General features: G+C 40.1%; 1 pseudogene; it reads left to right on the top strand.

The window, feature by feature from the left end:
* LOC149180111 (sphingoid long-chain bases kinase 1-like) overlaps nucleotides 1-14,724 on the top strand; it is a 49,365-nt pseudogene extending 34,641 nt beyond the window's left edge.
* Nucleotides 14,725-23,505: the final 8,781 nt, after the last annotated feature.

The following is a 23,505-nucleotide window of genomic DNA, read 5'->3' as shown; positions in this document are numbered from 1 at the left end:
TAAAACTTGAATTCTTTTTAATCATGGTTTGCAAAGGAGAAACAATTCGTGAAAAATCTGGGACAAATCTCTTCACAAAATTGATTTGACCAAGGAAAGATTGCATGGCTTTTTTATTATGAGGTAGGGATATTTCAGAAATTTCTTTGATTCTGTCAGGCTCAATGTGAATACCAGATTTTGACACTATGAATCCTAGAAGTTTTCCTTCACTTAATGCGAAAAAAGATTTCTTTGGGTTAAGTGAAATCCCATACCTTAAGCATCGTTGAAAGATTTGTTTCAAGTCCTTGAGATGGTCGCTTCGCTTCTTGGAGTACACTGTTATATCATCCAAATAAATTACTACAGATTTATTGACTAAACCCTTGAATGCGATGTCCATGGCTCTCTGAAATGTAGCGCCGGCATTGATCAAACCAAATGGCATCTTCCGATATGCGTATGTGCCCCATTTAGTTCGGAATGTGGTTTTTAACTGATCATAGGGATGTACCGGCACTTGATTGTATCCTGAAAATCCATCCAAAAAAGACATTAGTTCTGAGTCTGCTACTGCCTGTAATATCTGCTCCATAGGTGGGAGGGGAAAATTGTCTTTTTGACAGGGTTTGTTGAGATTCCGAAAATTGATGCAGATTCTAATATCTCCGTTTTTCTTTCTAACGGGTACCATATTGGAGACCCATTTGGAATGTCTGACGGGGAAAATTATTCTGGCTTTTAATAACTTATTTAGCTCAGTTTTTATCTGATTTTCTAAATTGGGGTGGATTTTTCTGAGTTTCTGTTGGATAGGTTTTTCGTTGTCAATCATAGGGATAGTATGTTGAATGATAGAAGTGTCGTATGTCTTCGGCTCATCGTAATTCCAGGCAAAAACATTTTTGTATTGTCTCAAAAGACGAATATACGCTAGTTTTTCTTCAGGGGCTAGGCTGTGGCCTAGATTAACGTTTTGTGGTTTATCATCGGTTCCTAGGTTTACTAATTCGTAGTTTAGAGTTGAACTGTAGAGCTTAGAATTGGTAGACCTTTTAAACCGATTTTTCAAATCGTATAAGTCTTCCAACTTAACCACCGATTTAGGTATAGCATTATCAGTGCTATCTTGTTGTATTTGTCGATCGTGATGGTCTTCGTCAATTATTTGATTGGAGTAGGATCCTTCAGAAGTGAGGAAATTTACAATATCAGGATCGTCATTGAATACTCTCCAATTTGTAATGTTGTCAGGGATGGACGGTCTAAAGATTAATTCTATTGAGAATCTATCTGGACTAAAATCTTCGGAGGGAATAAGTCTAGAGGCTACATTAGCTAAAAGGTCTGCGCTCACGTTTTGGAGTCTTGGGATTGACGAAATATTGAATGCTATGAAATGCTCAGTCAGATCTTGTACTAAAGATTGATAATGTTTCAAATGACCTGATAGGCAATGTATGGTGTTACGTACCTGTTTGACGACAATCTCAGAGTCTCCGAAGACTTGAAGATACTTGACGTTCAACCCGATTGCTTTGTATAGGCCTTGCACCAAGGCCTCATATTCCGCTGTATTGTTTGTGCAATCGAATTCAAGTCTGCACGTAAGCATGGTCTTATTTCCTTCTGGACTAATCAGAACGCATCCTGCTCCTGCTCCTTCGTTAGATTTAGAGCCATCAAAATATAATTTCCAAAACAAAGATGTATTTACAGGTTTATCTACAAAATTAACACACTTTGAATTATCAGTTTGGGAAAAATTTTCGACTTGGGACAAAACTGAATTTTCTAAGTAAGGTGATGTATGAGCATTGAAATTTCCGAGGAAAGAATCTACCGAGTAATTGCCTATGATACTGCTGTTATATGCTATTGCTTCATTTTCTCCCTCCAATTCCGTTACTATGTACTTCTGGTGTAACTCTCGTTCAACCTTTATTTGATTCGGTTTACCATTGTAGGGTAACCACATGTGCGACCAGTCGGTTGAGAAGTATCCATGGAGTTTTTCGGACCAATCCCTGCTAAGAATCAAGCCATAGAATTCTGGGATATCAGCTACTAGAATGTCAATAACCTGACATACCTTCGGGTTGGACGACAATCTTATGGTTACTTGATTAAATTCACCAATCACTTCGACTTGAGATCGATCAAGATGAACTATGCGCACTGCGGATTTTTGTGGTTGAACATTCAACTTGGCACATATTGATCTGGGTAAAATATTCGTTGAAGCACCAAAATCTACCAAACAATTGTGCACATTTTTATTGAAAATTTCATAAGTGAGAAGAAAAGGGGGAGTGTGAGACCTTGATCTTCCTCCAATCAAGGCGATGTCATTTGGATCAATCTTATTGATCATGTTGGTTGGAGTTCTTCCCATGTTGTGGGAAGCTACATCTGTAGGCAAAGATGTAGTAGGCACGGCATGTAATTCTTTCATCATTATCTTCTGTTGATGTTTCAATTTGCTCAATTCATAAAGAGTGATATTAGCCCTAGTCTTTTTCATGTCATCAATAATATTGTATTCCATTTCATCCGACACTATCTGTGTTCTTGATGGAGTTGTTTGATCTGGTTGGACTGGGCTAGATTGAGTCGCTTTAGCGGTCGTTTTCTTTCTTGCGACTTTATCTTTTGCTGCAGGGCTTGCGCCCTTCTGCTTAGGGGTAGTTTGGGGAGGATCAAGTTGATTTTTGCTTCGTGTGCTAACCGGAAATGCTTCTTGATCTTCTTCTTGTGGGAGGATGAAATCCCACATTCCTTGTAGTTCCACAACTTCTTCGTCATCGGTCTGCCCTTCAGTGGTACTCTCTTCTTCTTCCTCTTCTTCGGATTCGACATTTGAGATAGTGTTGGGTGGTTTCACATCCATTGAAGGGCCTCTTTTAAAAGCTCTGTAGGGCTTTTTTGAAGAAGTTTCTGCTACTTGTTTTTTTATGTCAATCATCTCATTGGACATGGTCTTTAATACTTTTTTCAATCCTTCCAAATCGAAAGGGTCTTTCGTTTGTTTCTTCTTGGAGTCTTCCTTGAAGGTGACTTTTTTAGATTTGCGTTCCTCTATCACAGATCTCTTTTCCAGGGCTACTACGCGTTTCTCAACTGCTATCGCCTCTGTCAGGTTTTCAACTAAGGTTGTTTTATTTGCCCTATCCACGAAGATTGCTAAGTTTGATGGTAAGGCCGTAACATACCATTCACATCGTACTTCTTCGCTGGGTTGGGAAGCAGTGGGAATTTTGTTGAGGATTTTATTGAACCGTAAATTGAAATCTTTGATGGGTTCTCTAGCCTCGGCTTTAAGATTGGATAGGTCATTGATTAACGTTGCCGTTGATATGTCATCACCAAACTTGATAAGGAATTGACTTTGAAAAATGTCCCAACTTGTGATAGACCCGGAGGGTAATGAAAAGTACCATGACCCGGCTGTTCCTTGCATTGTATAGGGAAAAATCCGGACAACAGCATCCTCGTTGGTAACTCCGTTGAGATTGACAGAAAGCATGAAATTGTTAATGTGCTCTTCAGCTAGCATGCCTGCTTCTGGATTGAATTTGGGTAGCCATTTCTCAGGATGGGCCGGTATTTGGCTCAGGGGTGGAGGCATTAAAACTGCCCCAGGATTGTTCCATGGAGACTGGGCCATCGATGAGCTGCTAGTAAATGAAAGTGCAGAGGATGATCCCTGAGGCTGGGAAGATGAAGATATTATGATCTTAGATGATTGAAGAAGAGGGGTTGTGGAAGATGGATGGGTGGTTTGGAATGAAGATGTGGGTGGCTGACTTCGCGGTGAGGGAGTTGAAATGGACGATGTAGATGAAAGAGTCTCACTGTCAGACTCTTGTGGTGTTTTCCTTGCTCTTTTCCTGGTGGGGAGAGGGAATTCAGTTGGCTGGATGCCAAATTTTTCACTCTTTAATCTGGTAAGGGGATGAGCAGGATTGTACTGAGAAGTCACGCTGCTTTGAGATTTATCAGACCTCTGTGTAGAAATAGAAAATCCCTGGAGTTTGCGAATCAGAGTTTGAACTTCAGGGGGTTCAATGGTAGATTGGTCTGAAATATTAGGGTATGTAGCAGTGGTTAATACTCGAGTGACTTCTGTCTCTGGATTTAAACGTACTGGGGAAGTCGGGGGAGTTGATGAGGGTGATTTACTCTCAGAATGGTATTTAGATTTTGATTTAGGTGCCATTCGTAGTTCGGGCCCTCCTTCTAGCGCCAAATATGTTGAAGCCCCGAAAATCGGGTCGACAACAAGGGGGATACCCACCCGGTCCGGACCTTGGTTGGCAGTTCCTTATCCGTTTGGTATAGTGGGTCCGACTGGGGATAATGGGACCAATTTCCCAATTTAATGGTGTGTGTGTGTGCAGAGTTGGATGATGCTGATCTAAGAGTACTTAAAGCTAATTTAATTCAAACTGTTAAACTAACTCTATGCTATTGTAATCTAATGAGAAACAACACATCTAATCTACGCTAACCCGGGGTGTATTTCTTCTATTATGCGATCTAAAGAGATTTCAAACAATAACTGGTAATAAAGATCATTCAGCTATCATAAGAATAGAAATCAATTAAGATAAACCACTTTGCATAAAAGTTAGGCAAAACAGTTGTGAACAGCATATCGCATAATAAGTTATTCATATATCAAACATAAATAAATGACTCCACCGTACAAAAGTGCCGAATGGTAACTCACACATTCATGCAGTAACATATAAACAAGTAAAAACTGTATATCACTTTAAGAATATAAACAGAAACGATCAAGAGATAAAAGTACCATTTATGACTGGTTCCACTCATAAGCTTCAAGCAACAATGATTTATCTCTCCTTGCTCTAACATCTACTAAGAGTACAGAAGTGCAACATCAGTAGCAGATATCAAATGCAAACATTAATAAACCTTGATCCATCCATTCATCAAAACCCCCTCCGAGGGTGCAAAAGTGCATGTTTTGAGGACAAGTTTTTTGACAAATTTCTGGACCCTTCTCCAAATGCCTGAGAAGGGTTTAAATACTGCTAACTAATTAACTTAATTACATAAATTTAGGATACAGTTTTTAAATGACCGCCCTTCTGCTAAAGCAAAACTATTTCTAAAAATTGAATCTAATTCCCAACCATTTCTGTATTTGCTCCTTAGTGCTGCAAGCATGCAACATTCGCCTGGGAAGAGTCGGCTGGTCGCCTTCTGCTTTCGTTTGAGCTACGAAAATAGAAATAACACGCGCTGGCACCACTTTCTGGTAAACTAGAAGATATTTTCGAGAATATTCCTCTGGCTGGGTGTATTCACTGCGTGTATACTTGGTAATAACCCAAATCTCTCTCAAACTGATTCTGCTTTTGCTATTTCGGTTTCTGGCCTTACGAATGACTGAAAAAGTTAGGGACTTTGCTCTCTGAAAAATTTTCTTAGCGATGCTACCTCCGTTCTTTGTTCCGGGCTTTTCTGGTGCGTTTTCCTTCTTTAGCACCTTTTTTCCTTTACCGGCATAAGCTTCAGGATCTTTTGTAAACATGCTGCTTTTGTGTGCTTTTGACTCTGAGCGTTGGATGGCCTATTGACATCAGCATCTGTTGAGTGATACTCTGGAATCTGTGGTCCTGTTGCATGCGGCATCCGTTCATGAAGGCATCTCTTCTCTGTTCTCCGAGCATTGACGCTTTCGCCTTTTCCTTAGATGTTTCCTGCACATTGCTTCATGTTATTTCCTGTCTTACAGTTTACGCAAAGGAAAAGAGTAATGATAATAAAGATTGACATGAAAGCTTTAAGCTCTTATGAATGTATGAAATCATGACACCCATAGCGAACTGACTCTACGAAAAACACAAAACTGTCCTTCTTGAATACTTTGGCGTACATTCATTAATTTCTTTTAAGACGCGCGCCCAATTTTGGTTTACGGACAACTTTCCTTGAATACTGCGCCGAGGAAAATTTGCGATGGGTGATTTCTGTGACTCGCATCGCAGCATCGCGGATCGCGTCGTCAAGATGTGTCATCGCAGAAATTCATGATCGCATTTATCGCAAATCGCATTTATCGCATATCGCATTCATCGCAGATCGCAACATTGCGGCATCGCAGATCGCGCTTAGTCATTCAATCATTGTGTGCTGCTTACGCGATGTTGCGATATGCGACGTCGCATATCGGCCGTCGGAGATTTCTTAAGATTTTTCATTTAAGAGCGCTTCATAATGTATGCGATGCGATGAATTTCGCGTCGTTTTATTCTCTTCTCGCGATGCGATATAGTTTTAAGGAGTCGAATACAAAAATTTTCATAAAATGTTTTTTGGATTTTTTATTAAGGGTCCCCATTTGCTTGGTGTTATTGCTAATACCAAAAAAAGAGGGGGGTTGTTGGTGGCCACAACATAACCCCTAAAGGAACAAAGTCAACAGATTACAGCTTCTCCCAGAAGTTCTCCATGAGAAACTGCTCAGAATTGGTCAAAACAGGATCATTGCAGCTGCTCCACTGGCTAAGTGCGTTGCATCTCACCTAAATACACTGTGAGGGTGCGTTGCATTTCAAAAGTCCCTTCTGTGGGGTGCGATGGGCGAGAAATGACAAATGGCAGTGTCATTCCGCGAGGTGGAGAGGCAATGGAAGCTTCCAGAATCTTCTCCTGTGACACTTGCCTCACTGAATTCGACCAAGGATGAGTAAGAGGCCATCAGTCTCCAAGTGGAAGCAGGAACTATCAGAGAGAAGACACTAATCAAATCACAAGCTGACTCATCCCCCTTACAGATATCTATATATGGATCCCTCATCCCAGAGATCCAGAGGCTGGAATTTTGCATATTGTAAGGAATTGCTGTTGGTTTCCTGAGACAAACATCAGATTGTTGGGTGATCTAAGCTTTGTTTGAGGTGAAGAGGGGCTTCTTTGTTGGGAGGTTGATGCTGGGTCGGAACAACCGGTTGTAACTCCTCTTGGCTCTTTTCTTGTTTATCAATAAAAGCTATTTGAGTTTTCCTCCATGCTTTTGTGTCATTGACGCTTGTTACATTTGTATGGTCAATTTACATATGACCCTAGATTGTTTATGATTATAGATCCATGTCTTTGTATAGTGCTATGCTTCTGTGATCTTACAGGTACTTTGTGAAGCTGGGCGTGCAAGGGAGCAGGTAGCTGAGGACTATCAAAGAAGAGAGGGATCAAATCAGGAGATTAGCACAAGACAGAGGTTGGTCTTTCTGTTCCTCTCTATCTATAATTCATAAAGGAAAAACAAAAGTAGCTTTTCTCTGTTTGTTTCTAAGGCAGCTGTCACACCTTAGTGGGATAGAGCAGTTCTAAATAGACACTTTTCCCTGTAACAGTCATGCAACAGTTATCCCTTTGATTGAGGAAGTTATCCCTTAATTAAGGAGATAAGGATGATTTGTATTTGAGTTGTAATTAGTTAGCTCAGTTAACTGAGTTAAGTCCAGTTAAATTAGTTCCAAACTGTTTGAGGAACTAATTGTGAGTTTAGTCAGTTAATGCATGCATGCATGCAACTAGTGTACTCCAGATAACTAAGGATTCTCTCATAAATAGTTCATGCATGTCAGTTCAGACTAAGACCCAGTTGAGATTAAAGACAGGGACATTGCATTATCAGTTGGAGGAATTTTCCTATAAAGAAAACTTATCCATGTAGAAGGAATAAGGTTCCTTGAGGATTGCACAGTTATGACAGTGTGTTAGAGCAGTGTGTGAGAGCAGTGTTACACTGGGTGAAGGAGATCATCCCAAAGGTAACTACGCAAGGAAATAGAAGCTTGGAGGGTAGAGGAGAAGGCTTGTGAGAAGTTTTGATTGTCTGTGAGCATCCAGGAGGATTGTACTGAGAGCTGGCTCGCTGTGAGAGCTAAGGCTTTGTATAATCTTGATGTCTTTCCACCTTGTATGATAATACAGATAGTGGGGTTTTTAGCTAAGGCTTTCTCCTAAGTATTTTCCGTGTTTCATGTGTATTGATTCTTCTTCTTATGGTTATATGTGTTCAAATCTGATTCAACTCGATCTTTAAGCTTCAACAAGTTTGATAGTATAAGTAGATTATAGTATTTTGCTTTGGTATATTGCATTATCGAGTTAATCTACAGTAAGATTTTCTACATAGATCTCAGAGGTAGATTTGTAGAGAATTTGTAGAATTTCTACAGTTGTTGGATCCATAGGATTGGTGGTCATGATGATGTGGTAGAGATCAAATGGAAGGAAAAAATGAGTGGCCCAACCTAGGAAGGTTAAATGAAAAGGAGGATATCCCAACTTGACATGAAGCAGAAAGTGTCATGTTCAAGACTGAGCTGATGACACAACTGACTGAATTTCCAAATCCCCCCCCCCACCATTTCTAGCAGGTACCCCAATTATTTTTGATCGCAAGCTTGAAGGGGATAGCATATGCTTGCACTGTAAGTTCATCCTTCGGATAAATCCGACCTAGTAAGTTTAATGAGCCCTAGGAAGGAGAAGCTCACGTTCATCATGGCAATGAATCCAATGTCGTTTAATGTTTTAATGAGTCCAACAAAGGTATAACTCAGTATCTTTTTCATGTTTAGAGAGTTTGAAAAAGACACGAAAAAAGAAAAATCCATATGGTCCATTTTCATACATTTGTGTCCTTCGAGCCCGAAAAGGTAGAAAACGATTCTTGAGAGAACTGCTTGACCATTTTAGTCAAGGAGTACCTTTTTCATAAATAGTGCATCCCAACCTGAAAAAGGGGTAAATGTATACTGGGTGCACAGTGTTTCATATCCTTTAACGAGTTCAAAACGACAAGATCTCAACAATATTTTTTTGTTTAAAGAGTCGAAAGAGAGCTTGAAAGCAGACCCCCCATTTTATTCTCTTTTATGAGTCAAAAAGGGAAAAACACTCAGCGATATTTTCATTTGAGATTTACGAGTCGAGAAAAGAGCTGAAACACTACTCTAGTACCATCATCGACAATCCATCACTTGTCGCTGGACAAGAAAGGTAAAGGCGTTATCCAGTTTTGAAGAAAAATAGGTCAAAAATAATAAAAAACCCTAATATTTCATGAAAAAATGAATAAAATGGGGAAAAAGTAATTATTTTTTACCATTTACCATTTTACCTTTGTGTGAAGAGCTTTTTACCCACTTGTGCCCTAATTTTTCCAGAGCAGATTATAGGAGATCCGGGAGGTCATTCGCCGAGCCGTCAATTGCAGGTAAGAGCCGAGACCTTAAGCTCCATTTTCATACTGATTTTTTGTATTTTTATCCATTTTTTGGATTTCATGGGGAGCTTTTGGGAAAAAAATTTCGCCCTTGGTCGGTGTAATTAACGGGCACGGAATCGCGCTGACGGGGGTGGGTAAAACTGCCAATCGTGTCGTCGGCGCCACTGTTTTTAAAAAAGTCATGCCGACACTGTGAGAAAAAATTTGCATGTTCCTTGCTGAATTCAGCCGTTTGAACCCAAATTTTTCCAGCCAAGGATGATCATTGACTTGATTACATGGTTTTTGTAGGAAGAAATCGTGAAAAATTGTAGATTGGAAAGAACATGAGCATGAGGATATTGATACTCAAGCAATAGCTGATCCAAATTGCTTGGAGGCTTTGAGGAACTATGGGCTCCTCAAATTCTTTCTTACACCAGGTATACGGGCCCAACCCGAGTTGCTATGGTACTTGATTAGTCTCTGGGACATAAATCAAGAAATTTTCATCATCGGTGACTAAGAGCAGGATTTGGAGACTTCAGACATTTATTTCATCACAAGACTGTCCTGGAGAGGGGAACCAGTCAACGTATATGGGTCGGGGCTGACTGGGGAAAGCGTGACTATGCTACTTGCTGAACATTGCCCAGAAGCTCTAAAATCCAAAAGTGGCAAGATTGAGAGTATGACTGTTCGGGATCTTATGTTGAGAGTGGTACCGTTGACCATCAAGAGAGTGTCTGGGTCCCAAGCGCTGCATGAGACCAACAAGTCGAAGTTCCAGTAAGCTATCGACTGCACGACGCCCACCATATTTAACTGGGTAGAAGCAATGAAAATCAACATGAAGCACCAGTTATCAAAAGCTAAGGCGGGACACCTGAAGCAGTTTTGCTTTTGATCTGTGTTGGTGACCTTCTTCTTGGAACAAGTGTCGCTGTTCTAATACTAGTTGACTGAGGTAGATTCGCCGATGCCACGAGACCCATGGATGGTCAGTTAGAGCGAGTTGATGCCTAGGGTTACGGGGGGCCAACAGATGTCCTACAAGCCCACCATTTTCTCGTGGCTACGATGACAGTTGATCGTAGTGGAGGATTGGCCTTACAGCGGTACCGACTTCCACGAAGACCCAGATATGCCTCTCCCAGAAGGGGAGGATTTTGATGATGGAGGTAAAAGCAAACAGTTTTTTAGTTTTTTGATGTTTTTTACTGTTTTTGAAATATATGTGTTCATGACACTTTGATTTTATGAATGCAGATGTTGGACCAGAATTCCCTACCGGGATGTCCTCGATCGCCAAGCGTGTTGCTTGGTAGTTTGATGTCGCTCCTTATCAGGAGGGAAGTGACAATGAGGAGGAGATTGCATAGAATCTCGAGGGTTTGACCCATGGGATCCCAGAGTATGCTCGGATGGGTGATGTCCCATGCCAGTACCAGAGGCATACAGTGGGGGTGTCAGATCGGATTCGCCGACTGCTGATTTGCGTATTCCGAGTAGTTACATGTTGTCATGAGCATCATGGTGTTTAGTGCATAGGTCTAGCATTCCATATTTTTGAGGCCTGCGAGCCACAGATGTATAAGACCTGTTAGCCATGGATGTATAAGGCCTGCGGGCCACGAATGTATTTTGAACACATATTATTTTTTGAGGTTTTGATGTATGACAAACATTACTAGCACACATATATATATGTTGTACTTCCTTGCTTACTATGGTACAAATGTTTTTGTTTTTGAGTTGTTACATGTTTCGCAAATGTATATCCAACACATAATTAGCTAATGCATCTGTTAATGTATTCATGTGTCGAGGAATATGATGATATGTAATGTAATAAAAATTTCTCTCTAGCAGAGAAATACGTAGATACATTCTCAATATCTGAGGGTTTCTAATGGAATATTTCCCGTTAAGTTGAAGATCAACAAGCTGTGAATCAAGGTTAACAACCAATTCCCGAATTCCAAGAGAAATAGCTTATGACAATAATTCGATAACCGCGCTATACTCAGTGATGTTATTAGTTGTTCGACCCAAACATATACCTTGAAGATCAATCAACTCACCATGGGGGTCATAAATGGCCCATGCCGCGGATGATGGATTCTGGGTACTATGGCAAGTAGCATCAACGAAATCGACATGAGGGGACATCGACATCTGCAAAGCAGGAAAAAATATAATAAGCAGAGAAGCTGCTTGAAAAATAACACACCAAACCACATTTAAAAAAAAATGAATGACACACTATTGTACAAAAGTAATCATGCAAAATGGCCTAAGCATAGTACTTTTTGAGAGAGTCCATGCTAGGACTCGGGTAATCAATAAACACTGATGAAAACCGGAGTTTTACAGTTGAAATGATGAGTAAGCATCGACTCGGCCAAATAATAGAGTAGAACTAATATAAGGTTGTGCCCCCATGCCCCCTGGGAAAGGGAGGGTTACGAGTCAGAAGATGACAACTCCATTGCAATAATGGGCAATCGGTAAAAACTCGGGGATGGAGAAAAAACTTGAATCCATGAAGAGATAAATGTGCCCTCAGTTGAAAGGTATTGAAAATGTCAGGAGAAACTAACATGTCAATAGACAATGGAGAAGAGAACTCCTCAAGACACATAGACATGACCACTGGGTCAGAACCAAGCCATGGGGAATGAGAATACACATCGAGAGATTTTCTCGAAACATGATGATCCCAGGATACCGAAGGTGAAGCCGAAACAATTTCCACGTAATCAATTTCGGTGGGACTTAACGGCATAACCTCGCCCCATGTATCAACAATATTCGGCGAAGGAACGACATAAGGATCAGACTTGACTGAAATCATGTTGATAGAGGCAACATGAGGAGGTGGGAGCGGAAATATGCCCATCAAGGTAGGATCTTTAAAAAGTCCTACACCCACACTCTCATAAGGAGCACTGGTGTTCTTAACATATGGAACATTGCCATCAGAGGAGGAAGAGGGAAAGTAGGACAATTGGTTGACTGGGACTATCTTCCCTTGATGGGGAAAACGAATCACGCGGAAGAGGGAGGAGGCTACAACATGCATGGCATGGGTCTAGCTCCATCCGAGTAGAAGATTGTAGTTAAGATTAGCATCAACGATCTCTATCTTGACATGTACCATCTTTCCCTCCAATGTAATGGCAAGGTTGGGAAGGACACCGAAAGGTCATGAATCACGCTCGTCAAAGCTTCCAGAGTGTTAGGGGACTGGTTCAGAGCAGGAGAACCAATTGCCTTCCAACAAGTGACAAACATGATGCAAGTAGAAGCAACTTCATCGATGATGGTCCTATGAATGGTTTTCTCATTTACGATTACCTGAATGAGAAGGAAAATTTGATGAGGTAAATGTGGAATGTGGTTTTCCAGGTCAAAGTAGATGAGATTAGAGTCAACTGGATCAATACCCCCAATAGCCGACAATAACACTTTCTGTTGAGAAGGACAACTTTGAAGGACCTCGAGAGCAGACCTAGCTGATGGCGCTTGAGCCAAATCCTCAACAATGTTATAATGTTGAGCAGCTCGAGTGTTGGGATTGTACGAGGAATTTCGAAGCACACCTTGAGAAGGTGGTCGAATGGCGAAATCGGGATTAGGTCGCTCTATATGAAGAGGACCAGAATCGTATGGGGTGGAAGAAGAAGGGGTACCTTCTTTCTCTTTCCCTGTTGACGGGGTAGGAGTTTGATAATCTTTTGACCTGGTAGCCACGTTGATTGGGGTACTCATCATGAACACTTGTGAACCTGAGGAAGCAGATGACTGAGGTTGGTCTACCATTTGAGTCTGCTGGGATGGAAAGGGCTCTTTTAGGATAGTTGGGGTCCCTTTGAGCAAACGACTAACTTCAGACCATCTGGGACAATCCTTAGTATAGTGATCCTCCTCACAAATGAGGCATGGATACTTAGGTTTCCATTGGGAAGCATCACCAACAGATGGTTTAGGAGGACCCTGTTTTGGGGCATCAACTTTACCCTTGCCTTTGCCTTTCTTCTTACCTTTAGAGGATTTATCCACTGCGGTAGACTGGACAACATGAACCTCTGAGGTTTTACCAGGGCCAGACGCATTGCGAGAGGAGTCATTGGGAGTAGTGTTGGAGACCGACTTCTGTTTGGAAGAATATTTTGTAGGGGTCTGAGTCACTGAACCAATTAATCCATCAATAGGAGGGGTAGCGGGGGACTTAGATGTCGTCAGATTAGAAGAGGGTATGGGTGCATCGGGTAACACATCATATAATGTGCCAGACTGTGAATAGACAAGGTCTAGATACTAGGCACGTGTGATGGCTTGTTCCTTAGTGATGCATCCACCCATAGCAATGTCCTCAACAATTTTGTTGACAAATGATTTGGTGAACCACTCGGTCAACAACTGATCAACAATTTCAAACTTAATCAGACAACACCTACGTCTCCATTCATGGATGTGATTGGAGATGTGAGTCGTTGTGTCTTGCTTGAGTGACGTTAACAGATGGGTGCCAGTTTCATAGCGAATCAGCAACTAGAAATGTGTGAGAAAGGCCATGGCGAGAGTGTTAAAGTCATGATAGGTATTCCGGGGGAGCTCAATATACCACTTGGCCGCAACTCCTGTAAGAGTTCGTTGGAAAAGATGAAGACGAATGGAATCATCAACATAGGAATTCGAGGAGCACCAGAGGTGATATGTCATCATGTGGGCTTGAGGGTCCTCTTTTGCTTTTCCTTCAAACTTTGGACAATTGCTTGAAATCTTGGATGGAACTAGAGGCCACTATGGCGAATGAAGAATCAGATCATTCGTGAGTCTAGACACATCTGGAAATTCCAGCATAGCCAAGAATGGAAATTGGGTATTGAAAGGCATTTGAGGTTGATAAGGGGGTCCAAATGGTAGGACCCATCCCTGGTGGTAAGGATTTTGTCCCCAAAGTGGAGGGTTTTTCCCATAATAAATTTTATTTTGCCCCCACTCTAGGTTACCTAGCCATTAGGGAGGATTCTGACCTTGAAAGCCTTGAAACTGTCCAGTAAGAGGATGTTGATAAGAAACATACCAGTTAAAATGATGTTGAGCATGCTGGCCTTGGACATATGGATTTTGCACCTGAAGTCCCTGAGCATAAGGATTTTGGACTTGCTGCCCCTGGACAAATGGGTATTGGACCTGCTGCCTTTGGACTTAAGGATTCTGGACTTGTTGTCCTTGGACATAAGGATTTTTGACTTGCTCTCCTTGGACAAAAGGAGGCTGAACCTGTTGCCCTTGGACATAAGGATTTTGAGCCTACTACTGTGGGACTTGTCCCTGGCCCTACCCTTGCAAGGGTTGACCCTGTTGATACGAGTATAAGGGTTGCTGCTGCGCAGGTTGGCCTTGTCGATGCAAGGGTTGACCTTGTGGCTGTAAAGGGTGTCCCTGCGGCTACAGAGGTTGACCTTGCAAAGGCATAGGCTGAGAGGATTGTGGTGCATACTGCATCTGCGGCTGCACAGTTTGCTGCAACTATTGTGAGGGTTGCCCCCGTGGTTGTTGCAGTTGTCCTTGCTATGGCATGATCTCACCTTGCTGCTGCATGGATGGCCCCTACTGCAACAAAGGTTTCCCTTGCTGCTGCAGGAGTTGTCCTTGCTGCTGCAAAGGTGCTTGAACAGTTCCCGGAATGACAACTTGAGAGTTCCTGAACTGTATCTGGCCATAACCACTAGGCGCGATGGATGGACCAAGCTGGACATAGGGTCCGGGCTGAGGGATGTATGACATAGTAGCCATCGTTTGTAAACCATATGGAACATAAAGAGGTTAGTACTGACCTTGAGCCATATTAGGCTGCTGGATTGGACATGACTTGACCCAGATGGACCAACATTAGGTTGTTGGTACTGGACATGACTTGACCTAGACGGACCAACATTAGGCTGTTGGTACTGGACATTACTTGATCTAGCATGACCAACAGGATTTGAAATGGCACTTGAAGAGGGTTGGTTCATCCCAACCATGTGAGGTTGTGAGCCACTCACATTGGTTGTGCTAGACATCATAGAAAAATTCGGACTCTGCCCCCCAGGCTGTGGAACAGCCTGTCCACTTACTGGAGGGATCAAATAACTGACAATGACATGAATCGAGATTGTCGATTGAACTGGATGGGTCACCTGGACCGAAAAAACAAGAGGATTGGGAATGGTGGGTTGCATCAAGACTGAAGTGACTGCAGACATCACCATTTGTTGGGTGGTCAGGTTCTGAATGAACGGACCTATGGTAGGCATAGCGCTAGACGCCCAAATAGGGTTGTGATAAAATGATGAGGCAGTAGGCGTGCCTGAAACCAACTGAGCTAAAGTCACGTAATTATGCGGTAACTCAGGATGAACACTAGTCAGAATGCTTCCCATGTAAGGGAAACCTTCAGGAGGGAAAGGATATTCCTGCTCCTCGACTGTGCGCAGAGTGGAAACAACCCAGAGAGGAGATTGGGATTTCGCCTTCTGATTCCATGGGTGAAAATAGACGACGACGGACTACCGAAGATGTTCGAGGGGATAATTCCAAAGGAATACCCGGCTGATCGTACGGACTATATGGACGCTGCGGTGATATCACAACAGGATCGAACAAAGGATTCGAAGGATAAACAACTAGTCCAAGTTGACCTTCAGAAGTTGGTAGACTCTCGGGAGTCTGGATAGGGTTATCCGGAGATTTTGGGCCAACGTCAAAAAGTGACCCAGTATCTGAAGGGGGTGGACGAGATGACAAAGGTTGAATACTCAAAACAATTCCAAGCTCAACACCTTAGTCCTCAAGCGACTGTGGCAATTTAGGGAGAGGTTCCTCAGACAATCTTTCAGAGAGAGGAGAGGAAGAGGAACTAGGCAAACCAGTTGGTTTAGCCATGATGATCTTGTCTCAAATAACCAAAAGAGAGATCGATTTCAAGGGCTTTAAAAATGTATTTAAAGGTATACTCATGATGTGGTGTAAAAAAGATTAACATGGATGCCGTAAGATCGTGGGAAATAACTTTTTAAGACGCAAAAACAAATTGGTGCTCTTTCATGTTTTAAGAGTCGAGAAAGAAGCAAAGGTGACTCTATCACTTTCAGTTTGAAGCAAGCTTGAAAGGACAAGTGCTCGGGTGATATTTCATATTTAGGGAGTCAAAAATGTCAAAATTACCACTCAAGATGATCTAGGTAAAAATGATTACCAGGTAACCGTGAACTGCAGAATACCTGCCGACGAATTGAGAAGTACGGGCATGCAATCTCCCCGAATGCTGTGTTTGGTGTATCACGTTTACAAGGAGGCAAACTCGAATTCCTATGGATAAAGGATTGCAACCTAGTGCAGTCTCCCTTTATATAATTGACTGTACAGGGAGCATAAGTCCGTACTAGTGCTGTCTAGTGCTGAAGCGAATGACATCTGCTAGGTTTTAAGATGCTGGAACACGTCTCTATCCTAGACCTTCTAAGATGTGATCGTTAGATTTCAAATGTGCCTTAGGTTAATTGAGTACATTTTAGAGTTTATCTTGAAATTATGTCTTGGTTTTCAGGCCTTATCGATGCCACTCAAAAACACCTATATGCAGCTAAATGAGACAGGACCCTTTCAATTCGATGAATTGTCTACAATAATGAGAGTAGAAATCATACTCAAATGCAACAAAACAAGTAATTGAAAGAAAACTGATTTTTCACTATTTCGTCTTTTGAAAAAAATGATGAAAAACTCTTTCCAATTCCTAAATTTCCTATCAAATGCACTTCAAGTAGCCCTTTCACTAATAAAGAGAATTCATTTCTTTTGCTATGCAAGTGACGTTGCAACTCTAGCCTTCAATGATGCTAACTAATGTAACATATTGATGCAGCGAACTAGAGTTAATCTTTCACAAACACTCCACACTTCAATGACAAATTCGAAATACAATCAATCACAAGTGAGCATAAAAGAGAATTCTTTTCAAAACTAATGAAACAAAGATTGAACCAAAAACAAGATGGGAAATGTGATCTATGCTCGAAAAGAGATGCTCAAACACTAAATGAAACTTTCCAAACTTGTTAAATGGAAATCGAAGCAATGAAAAGACTAATCAAATGAAATGCAAGGAGAAAATTTGACTATGGACTTGACTTTCTGAGTAGGCAAACAAGTGAATGGGTGATGACCTAGATGCCCTAGGGTTATACACCATCCAAGAACTCAAGAAAGCAAGTGAAGGAAATGCAAATTAACCAATCATACAAACCAAGCTAAAAGAGATTTCCAGCTAGGGAGAACATAGTGAAAACGAGCAGAGAAACATAAATCAAAAGGGAAAGACACACTGGCTATGATCTAGGGTAAACCCTGATCTTCACCTACAGCAATCGATGCGTCTGCCTAACTAACAACACACGCCAAAAGGGGGTCGGTGCGTCTTGTTTTTGAGAAACTCGCACTGGTTGGCGCAATTGTTAGAAAAATAAATGCGCTAACCGAGGATTCGAGGAAAAAAATAAAAAATTTCAAAGGCTAAGACTATACTTTCCACTGTAAATTTCAGGATCAGAGCAGTAAACCAGGCAAAGAAGAGAACACTAAAGGGAAATGGTGATACTAGAAAAGTTCACACAAAACCATAAAATGACAATCAATCAAAGAGAAGGATTGGCTCCCCAGCATGGTCGCCAATTTGTGGTGTAGGTAAATTCTCAGTGTGGACACAAACAATTCCTCTAGCCAGAGAGAGCAGGTCTAGCTACAAACAAACAATCTATTGAAAATCTCCTTAAGATAGAATCGATTAAGAGGGCCTACCTTTTAGAACGCTATTCCGCTTGGTGATGATCCTGCTTCCTCACTCAACTATATTCTGTTTCCTTCCTTCGAATACCTGAAATAAGTAAACAACAACAACAAAAAACGTGACATCATGAAATATTGTATTCAACCTACTTAATAGGTGAAGGAACGTTAAGCCATAAATATGTAAAATGACACTTCATGTAGGAAATCAATTGATAGTTGCATTAATATAAATTAGAAAGAGATTACAACTGGTGCCTTGACGTTGCTAGTCTCCTTCAACGTATCCGGGTTCCCACACTTCTGCTAGCACTTCATGGATAGCCCCAACAAATGGAAGTTTAAGGCCTCTTTCCCTCTAGTCCAAAACCAAACCAAAATCACACTATTCTCCCTTAAACACACACTAGAAGTCTATAAGCTATAAATGACTTGCTGGTTATTCACACTTGCTTCAAAACTCTAACTAGCTTTTGCTTGGGAAAAAGAGAGGCTTATATAGCTTGGATGGATGGGATATGGTTCCTCTCATCATGGGAGAAGGTCTTATCTCTTGAAGTTGTTCCATCCTAATAGGGGAAAGGAGCCCAAACTGATTTCCTCGGCTCTATCCGACCCAACCATCTACTAGACTTTCGTTACGAAGCTTCTAGACATGGAAGCTTTGACTCCTTATTTAAAAAACCTTCCAAAATATGATCAACGTGACTGGAAAAGGGCTTAGTCAATCCGATCGGTATGGGGGTTAGTTTTAACCTTTGTAAATCGACATGAGGATAAAACTAGTCAGTAGCGTTGGTCTTGTAAACTGGGATAGAAGGAAGATTCTTGGGAAATGATGCAAAGGGGAATTATTCTGCTCATGAAGAGGGACATATTGGGAGTTTCTTCATGATGGGAAAGCATGTTGGGTACACTGTAGAGGTCCTCCAATATTGTAGATGGGGAGTACAGGGACAATGACAAAATGTTGTGTAACAGGATAAGTAGTGTATATCTAGTTAACTAACTTTTCAAATAATTCATCATTTATTTAACTTGAACCATGCATCAATACTTATTTAGACATTAATTAAATAGTAACCATGTGCAGTAAGAACAAAACAAACCATCACACATAAAAAATACACTAACACACATGAAAACCCAGATTTTTTAGGTGGAAACCCAATGTGGGAAAAAGCCACCATTGTTTTCGTCTCTGTCTTTGTATTTTATTATAAATAAAACATCTTAGAATCTTGTATGGGCGTAGAATAATACTAGCACGTAGGCACCCACCCGCAGAAGGCTACAACCTTCTCTCGTTCTCCATCACCCATTGGAAGGGAGCTTCAAACCCGTGATCTCATTTACAGGCACGCACCAGAAGGGAGCTCAACCCCCCTTATCAAATTTAACAGCTGCCATTGGAAGAAAGATTCAAATCCCTTACTTAAGGCTCCAACCCTCAGTACTTTCATGGACCACGTTTCATAATTTTCATACTAGATCTACCTAAACCAAAACATCAAATATGTAGGCCACGTTTCATCAAATTTTCAGACTGGACCCATTACCATCATTTAAGACCAATATCAAATAAAAAACTGAAACCAATCACTGCATCACATCACTGGACGAACTTAGTCATTAAATCATTAAATGAACCAATTACTGAATCTCAAACAACCAAAGCAACTAGATAATCTCAAATCATTGTATAGTCTTCATCAAAATGTTAGACCACTTATTGTTCATCACAGAAATTAGATCCTGTCATTGCAAACCCTGGACAATGTTATGTCATAATATATACACTATCATTATGATACATACCTATGTATATACATGCTTTCTCTTCAGATAACCTGCATATAGATCTCAAAGCACTGAACCATGAAACTGAATCACTATACTATTGAATTCAATCACTGAAACACATACTGACCTTGTCACATATATCTGAACCAAATACATATCATATCATAAGAACACCATTACTATTCAACATTTTATAACATAATCAGTTCAACCTCAACTAGTAATGTCAAACACAGATCATCATGAAAGACTTCATTGACAAACAACAATAAACACAACAAGACTGATCATACATCATATTAAGCAAAACCCTAACATATGTACGTGAACCTTATAAGACACTTCCGCATATGTACGTGCCTTTCAAGAAGCATACTTGCTTATAGATATGTCCATACTTCAGAATCGATACGCTACTACCTAGAAGCAGATCCGCATATGTACGCGATCTTTCTGAAGAAAATCTGTGTACGTATATGTAACTATTAAATCATATCTTCACTACACAACAAAACATCAATCAAACCCAAATATCGACAAGCATTGTAATAGACACACATCATAACATCATAATCACAAATATATCAACCCATAAGCATATTATTCAATGTGTAGTCATTTCAGATCTATAAGATCTCATCCATCATCACGCTCCCAAGTTCACATCTATTTCAGATCAAACAATTCATCAATAAGCCATCTCATGCACACACAAAACACTATGATCTCCATCTCCTTATATAGCTTAGGACTTAGCCAATACCATGGGCCAAACCCTCAGTTATGGCAATGGTATTCTTTGACGGGATCAAATATCCATTGCCATGCTCATTACTATGGCTCAATACCATGGTAAAGACCCATGATATTTAGAATACCATGGTGTGGAAACTGTACGCAACTTTTCTTCACCATACTTGCGTATGTATGCAGATTTGCTTCACAGAACCCGCATATACTTCCTCAAACTTAATCTTTATCATTCCTCTGTCTGACTGTCTCTAAATTGATATTACTTTGTCCAATATTTCTGTCACATCTGTACTGGCCTGAATACTCATCATACTACCATCATGTTGACATATTTATTAAGTAGGCTAACATCAAGGACAACACATTTTTCATAATGTGAACAAAGCAGGAAAAATATTTTCTATGAAATGAAATAAAGAGTTAGTATGGAAGTTGAAAAAGTCTTTGTATGGGTTAAATCAATCAGCAAGGATGTGGTATCAAAAAAATTGATACTCATATATTGAGACTTGGATTCACAGGGAGAAAAGTGGATCACTCTCTGCATTTAAATTAGTTGATGACCACATTATTTATTTGGTCTTGTATGTATATGATATGTTACTAATTGGAAATGACAAGGAAATCATGCACGTGGTGAAAAATCAAGTATTCTCTAAATTGACATGAAGGATATAAGTGCTACAAATTTCATCTTGGGCATGGAAATTAGAAGATACCGAGCAAACATGAAACTTTGATGAAGTGAGAGGAAGTATGTTCAGATAATATTGTAGAGGTTTGATATGCAGGAATGTAAATTGATAAAGGTGCATAGTCCTGTAGGTGTAAATTTATCTATAGATTAATGTCCCAAGACACAATAAGATGAAAATGGCATGTCCCATGTTCAATATTACAGTTTGGTTTGAAGTTTGTTGTATGTACTAGACTAGACATTGCACATGCAGTGGGAGTATTGAGCAAGTATATATCAAATCTAGGGAAAAAGCATTGGACGATAATAAAGAGGGTTTTTAGATATTTGAATGACACTATTAGCTATGGATTGTGCTACCAAGGAAGACCAAGATTGGAAAGACTGTTGGACATACATCACTATATTGATACAAATGAGGCCAAATATCTAGATTGTAGAAGATATACAAGTGGGTATGTGTTTAACCTATTTAGAGGAGCAATCAATTGGATGAACAAGAGATAGTTTGTAGTGGCACTCTCAACTATAAAAGTTAAATACATGGAAACAACCCATGCAAGTAAGTCAACAATATGGTTTTTGAGATTGTGTTCAAGTAGTGGGTTGGTACATCAAGATGTAAGGATATATTGTGATAGTTAAAGTATGATCTTCCTGGTGAAGAACCTAGCTTCTTATCATTCTACGATAAAGCATATTGATGTTTAGTATCACTTTGGGAGAGATATCATTGGAGAAAATAAGGTGTCACTCGTGAAGGTGGAAAATTTGAAGAATATTGAAAATTCATTAACAAAATATGTGAGCATTGACAAGTTCTCTTGGTGTAGAGAAATTACCTGATCTTATTATCTTACATTATTTTATTACCCTACCTGCTTAGTAATTGATTTTTTGTGCTTGATTCCAATAAGTATTATTGGTATATGTATGAGGTATGTTAGCTACATACCCAAACCTTGAACGAATACACTAGTATTCTAAAGATTAAAATGTTAGATGATTAAATAAATGGTTAATCTTGATTAATGATCAACCTTAGGGTTAGCCTTAAGCTTGATTAATGGCTAATATGGATTAGTGTTTAATTAACCTTAAAATATTGGCTTATAATTATTAAGTTATATTTGAATGTGCTTATTAATTTTAAATTGATTAGATTCTTGTGAATCTGTAAGATTTACTGATATGACTTAATATTATTAGTTTATTGTTTATTACCCCTTAGCTTGAGAAGTTGTCTCCTCAAATATATTTCAGGATTAAATATTATTATTTATTTATTATTTCATTTCCCAAAGTCTAACTAGTGGTCTTCTCGAATTTATTTATGGATAAGCATTGCGGGGGGGGAGAGAGAATTTATGAGGTGGTTGAAATTAGGTGACAATGAAGGGTAGTGGTTGACATTGTTGTTTGGGGGGGGGGGGGGTTTGGTGGGTGGGGTGCGTATAAGTCGAGGAGGGAGAATGGAAGGAGGGTGGTCCTTGGTTTTTGTTTTGTTTTTTTGGTTTGGAACTTGAAGTGGGAAAATGAAGGATGGAGAGGGGAGGATTCTATGGGGTTTTGGTCTTTTTTTTATTGAGGAGAAGAGAAAACTCAAAGATTAGTTTGTGGTTGGAGAGTGTTGTATCGAAATTGGATACACTACTATTGGAATTGAGCTCAGAGGGCTAGGGAACTTGTTGAGGTTACCTGGGATAGGAAGTAAGATAGACATTTCTAGTTAGCAGGGTGGAAAATTTAGTCGAGTGGCCCCGAGAGGAGCACACCAGCCAAGCCCCTGTATTGTAACTAGGTATGTACATTCTTGTGATTTAGTTCACATGAATGGCTATAAATCAAATCTGTTATTTAATAAATCATTTTTTTTTGTAAGCTTGGCAGGACCACATCTTCATCATGCCCAATTTATCACCTCGATCGGGGCAAGGAATTGAACTAGTGACATCACATCAAGGATTGTCTTAATAGAAAATCCAATCACCATCTATCCAAGGCCCCATGGACTTAATAAATGATTTATTATATATATGTTATTTTCAAATAAATTGAAATGTTGGGTTGTAGATAAATCTTTCTCTGAAATTTTCATTAAATTAATTTGGGTAGAGGACCTTGGTTGGGTCCTCACACATGGTATCATATCTAGGTTCAAATATAGACCCTAAAA

This window comes from Pinus tabuliformis, chromosome 3_2 (genome assembly GCF_031772625.1).
Source record: "Pinus tabuliformis cultivar Carrire ecotype Pingquan chromosome 3_2, CPIR1, whole genome shotgun sequence".
Taxonomy (NCBI): Eukaryota; Viridiplantae; Streptophyta; class Pinopsida; order Pinales; family Pinaceae; genus Pinus; species Pinus tabuliformis.
This window is presented reverse-complemented; position numbering and strand designations above follow the sequence as displayed.